Source organism: Malus sylvestris, chromosome 5 (assembly GCF_916048215.2).
Source record: "Malus sylvestris chromosome 5, drMalSylv7.2, whole genome shotgun sequence".
Taxonomy (NCBI): Eukaryota; Viridiplantae; Streptophyta; class Magnoliopsida; order Rosales; family Rosaceae; genus Malus; species Malus sylvestris.
This window is the reverse complement of record NC_062264.1, coordinates 12828988-12834987: the sequence shown is the minus strand read 5'-3', so window position 1 is coordinate 12834987 and position 6000 is coordinate 12828988.

Genomic DNA, 6000 nt, shown 5'->3' with positions numbered 1-6000 from the left:
GACGTTCCATTTCGGCTTTTTGAGCATGGGCATAGTGATAGGGACGAACATTCACCGCTTAAGTTCCTGGCAACAGTGTAATTCGATGGTCAGTGGGCCGTTGAGGAGGGAGACCTGTTAGAGGCTCGAAGAGATCTGAGTAGGTGCTCAGGATCGGCTCCAGCATGGATGGTGTTGGAGAAGGGCCCTCAAGGTGTGAAGAAGTCTGGATCATGGAGGCAACCATGACGCGAAGGTCGACTTGTAAGGAAACTGGAGAGGGTGTGGGGTCAGGGGAATAGAGCCCACGTAAGCGATAATTACTGCCAAGAACTTGAAATTCCATAATTTTGTTCTTAAAATGCCAGCCAATATAGCCTAAGGTATTTAACCATTTAGCTCCAAGCACCAGGTCACACCCCATCACTGGTAAGAGACGGAGGTTTGAGGAAAATGAGTAATCCTGTAGCTGGATCAAGACGTTGAGAGCAAGACCTGTGGTATAACAGAGGCGGCCGTTCGCAATCGTGACAGGCTCAATAAGGGAATGATCAATGCGGAGGCCTAAACGAGTGGCGGCGGAAGGGTTGAGGAAGTTGAGGTCAGCCCCGAAGTCGACGAAAACCAGAATGGGTAGATCCCTAATGTGGCCAAGGAGGCGCATAGCACGCCCACGTGTGCGTTTAGGGGACGCCAAGACATTGAGAGTGATGAGCGTGGTGTCCTCCAAGAGGATGTCATCAGGAGCCGGCGGGAGATCCTCAACCGGTGTCACAGAAGCAACTTCGGAGACTGCAGCGGCATCAAGGAGAAGCAAATGTGGCGTTGCACAGGTATGGCCGGGGAAGTACTTTTCTGTGCAGTAGGGGCATTGGCCGTGGGAGCGGCGTTCACGAACTTCCGCTGGGGAGAGGCGTAAGGGTGGCCGCGCCGGAGATGGTGCTCCAGGTTTGGGTGAGGGAGGGGAGGAAGAGGAACTCGGGTTGGTAAAAGATGAGCGAGCGGAAAAATGGCGAAAAGGGCCACGGCGTCTATTGTGTTTGTTGTCATAGATGTGGGCAAGTTCAATGGCCCGAGACAAAGAACGAGGCCCTTGGGCTAAGATATCATCCTGCAGTTCCATTTTGAGCCCACCAATGAAAACGCCTAAGAGTTGGGAATCGGACCAGCCTTGCCTGACAGGATAAGCGGATGAAGTCATTGATGTAGTCCTCCAGCGAGCCATTTTGTAAAACATGGGAAAAGGACATGTTAAAGTCCAATTGGTCTTCAGGCCCAAACTGTTGGAGTAGAGACTCTGTAAAAGTGGCCTAAAGCCCAGACCCAATATGAAGTTTGTACCATTTGAACCAAAGGGCAGCATCACCCGTGAAGTGGAGCCCGACAATGGTGACTCGGTGCGCTGCTTTAACGCTGTGATAGTCCATGTACTTTTCTGCAAGGGCTGGCCAATTATACGGATCATCCTCGGAGAATCGGGTGAGCTCAATCTTCATATGTTTAGGGTCGGTCATGGCAGGCAGTGAGCCAGGGGTGTAGGGAGAGTAGGGGTGTAGAGAAAATGAAGTGGGGGAAGGTGGGGACGAAGGGTGGTGGTGGTGGTGGAAATGAATGGTGAGGAGGGTGAGTAAGTGGCTGAGGGGGGTGGGTAGGGAATATGGGAGAGAAGGGGAACGGGCGAAATGGGTGCCCCAAGTTGGAGGTGGGGCTGCGGAAGGGGGTTGGGTGGAGTGGGGTAACGGGGTGGGTTGGGGAAGCGGGGTAGAAGAGGAACCCAGGGGAATATGCAAGGACCCAATCGGGATCTGTGGAATAGGGGTGGTAGAGGGCTGTGGTGGCCTAGAGGCTCGAATCTCCTCCATTAGATGGTGTTGGACAAGGCTAATATTACCCAAGGAGGCTTGGATATCCGTCAAATTCGACTGGAATGACTCTTGGCTAGTAGCTAGTAGAGACACCAAGGAACCCCTGGAGTTGCTCCAAGATTTGATGCTGTTAGTACTCCAACTCCAGGTCGGCGTCCGTGACGTCGGCTACTACCACGGAGGCCTTGCTTTTGCCCATGGATGGTAGCAACCTGTCCTTGATACCAGATGATAGGATCACAGAATGTAACAGTGTAGAAAGTAAAGGGAAGAAGGAAAGAAATAACTAAAACATCTTGATTTCATTCATGCCTTCCCCAAATGGTGAAAGAGAGCTTATATACAACCCTAGAAGTGGGAATGCTCACGATTGGAACACATCACCACTTGTTCTACCGTTGGATGAAACCAACCTTTTCCAGGAAAGGACAAAATAACACAAAAGAGGGATTAATAGTTGTCCATTCAGCCAGGATCCTAACAGTTAACATCTTCAAAGACTTCTCTCGTGTTGTATCTTGGCCAATCTCAAGCAGGCTCTTCAACATCATCAATGAAATCAAGGTCTCTAAGGCTTTCGCTATTCATCCTAAGAATGTAAACGCCAAAAACTATACAGTTGTTTGCGGTGATGCGGTTGATGCCTCAAAGCAATTGCTTGATGTGGGACCATGATTTGCTAAGGTCAGTGTAAGATAGATTGGAATACATATACCTTAAAAGTCCAGTCATTGACTGAACAGTTTTGATTGGATTGAGCTGCTTAAATGGGCCAACAATGTCATCACATCTTGCAGGATCCCAAAAGGTAGGTGAAATACACTGACTTTGCTAAGATTAACCATTCTTGTTCCGCAAGACACGGAAACCTAATCCAAGTTGGATCAGACGGGTTTCCTATATTCGTGGAAATTCCTACAATTTAGAAATTGGCATGTGCCGCAAGAAATTACACACCTAAGAGGAAACACTATCTAATCCTAGATATCCTCTTCGATTCTCACGATTTAATATGGATTTCATATTCTAAAAAGCTATCTCCCAACTAATATATACAACCTCAACTAGGGCATAACTCTGGTAATGGAAGTATCTCACATAAAGTATTGTTATTCTCTTGCCCACTGCTTCATGAGTCTCAATATTACTTACTAACTCGACTGTTAGAGAGTTTTAACAGATACCCCAAGGTACCACAATGTCATAATTAGAAGTTGCTTACTAATAATAAGAAATATATTATTTGAGAGAGGATAACATCTCTTTGTCAGTTCTCTATTTCAAAACCAAATATTCCAAGTTTCATCTACCATATATTATATCCGTCATGACCAGTAAACCCCATTTCGTGTTCTATAATCTATTGTAAGAAATTAATTTAATCAATTCCCTTTTTGAACGAATTTGTCTTGACTGGGTTGATCGAGGTCGGACGTGACTTTCTAATGTAACTCACCACCTATATATATGTGTGTGTATGTATGTATGGCAAAGAGTAAAATCTTCAAGTTGTGAAGAAAAAATAGCACAAGTTGGAGTTTTTAGGATTATATCATAGTTTGAAGAATATTAATTTGTCTTAAGCCCTTCAAGTCCCATATTTATAATCGAATCATTGTTTTCTTCTCTAGCTAAAATCTTAAGGAATCTATCTCATCAGTCCCTCCAACACCACATAATGATAGATAAATGAATTTATTAAAAATCAAAACTAAGTTTTTAATCTAACATTATTTTTCTTCGTTTTCAAAATGGTTTTAGGTTTGAATTTCTTCAATATATATAGGATGTGTAATGTGATGTGCTGAGTGTTGGCAAATCATCAATTTACAAGTTTGGAAATATTTTCAAAATAACTAGAAGCGCTTTCAAATCACTAAAAACGCAGACCATGTTTGGTAAAAAAAGTTAGAAGTACTTATGGGTTAGGAAAAAAAAAGCATTTGAAGTGCTTTAATATGGAGAAGTATTTAAGTTCTTAAGCACTTCATGTTCTTTCCTATGACGCACTTGCATTTTTATTAAAAATTTCAATCCGCTAATAATAGAAGCTCTTTTATTGAAAGTGCTGCTGAGTAAAAATAGAAACACTTATGTTAAGAATGAGCCACACATTAATGGAAGAAAGAATCTTGCATAAACTTATAAGTAGATTAGGTTACTTTTCATATTACCAATTAGTTTATATTAAAACATCAACTTCTCCAACTCTGATCCAGCAAACATTCATGCAAATATTCAGTCGACATATAGTAGAAAACCCATTGAGTGCAGATGAGGATCTAAAATTGCAATTACCAATCCAATTCACGTCTTAAACATGGGTAATGTGCGAGGGCTTGTTGTAAATATATTGTGGTAATATTATTTGAAAATTTCGTGAGTTGGAACAGCTGAGACGTAAATGTGTTGGATAAGTACTTCCTTATAAAGGAGATCATAAGGGAACTGCTTTTAATTGGTCGCATGCTCATTGATATCGATGCACGAAATTGAAACCCAGAACACTTCATTACCATATGACTTGAATTTTGACGAGAAAATATGGAGATACTGCAGCCAGCCAGATGAGATGATGTTTCCTTTCGAAGATGGCTGAAAATCAGCCAGTTTTGGTTAACTGATTAAAGTTAGACACGGTTATGCATGGATAAAACACCCGTTAGGTGTTTTTTTTAACTTAGCTCCTAAATTAAGCTTTACGAAAGCAATAATATCTAAGTTTCCTTTTTTTTTGTGCTTTTTATTATGTTGTTTTTTTGTGTAGAATTATGACTTCTTGTATTGATGAGTGGAAAATGCTACAATATATATATATATAGAGGTTTATATTGATACCTATTGAGGTAGGAATACTACACTAATTAGAATTGGAAATTATATTCCTATGGTACATGTTATAAATACGGAGAGGATTTCGATTTAATTAATTATAATCTAACAGGCCCCTGCAGACTAGACAAGCTTGATCTGACAAGTTTGGAACAAAGAAGGCCATGGCGAGACTGATGAAGAGCTTTGGTAAGTAGATCAGCCAGTTGATTGGTAAAGGGAATATAACAAACACGATGACTACCAAAAGTAACCTGTTCACAGACAAAGTGATAATCAATTTCAATGTGACCTGTGTGAGCATAATGAACATCATTAGCAACAAGATAGGTGGCACTCAAATTGTCACAAAGCAGTAAAATAGGTGTAGTCAAGTGAACCCCAAGCTCACCAAGAAGAAAGCAAACCCAAGTGGTTTTAGCACATGCATAAGCAATAGAGCGATACTCGGATTCAGCACTAGAGTGGGACATGATGAGCTACTTTTTGAAGCACCAGAATATGAGATTAGAACCCAAATAATAAGATAGCTAGTAGCAGAGTTTCTAGTAACTAGACAGCCCGCTCAATCAATATCCGAATAAGTAGATAAAGAAGCTGAATAATTATGAGGACGCAAATGAATGCCAAAGTCTAAGGTACCTTTAACATAGTGAAGAATCCGTCTAGCTGCAATCAAGTGAGTAGTACGAGGAGAACTCATATACTGAGCAACTATGTTAACAACAAAGGAAGTATTTGGACAAGTAAGGGTGAGAAACTGCAGAGAGCCAACCAACACATGGAAGACAGTGTGTAAAGTCTAGTCTTAAGTGTTTGGCTTTCTTTGTCAAATATTGTATTTGTGTACCACATGCTCAATTTAGTTTTAAACTACATTATCTGATTTTAGGATGCTGTTACTTGGATTAAACGTTCAAGGATGTGGCTCACCTCACTTCGAAATGTTTGGTCATGCATGTGCATTTCACTTCTATATTCTTGGTGCATTCTATTTGGTGTTGTTGTCTAGTCAAAACAGCTCATTGATTTCTAGTTGGCTGGGCACACAAATTAAGAGCTGCCCATATGGGCTTCCTGACAACTTTCTGTTGATAGTCAGATCTCAGCCTTTGATCTTTCCTAATCAGTTTGTAGTATGACAAGTGTCTTTGGTAGGTGAAAAACAAACTGAAGCTTTTAGGGTTAATATCCCCAGCTAGGGTTCTTTGTTTTTTTTGAGTTTCCAAGTTCAAAATCTGTCTAGAGAGAAGTTAGAGAGAGAAATAGCATTTATGTTTCTACCTTTTCCCTCCTCCTCATTTATGATACCCTAGTTGTAAAA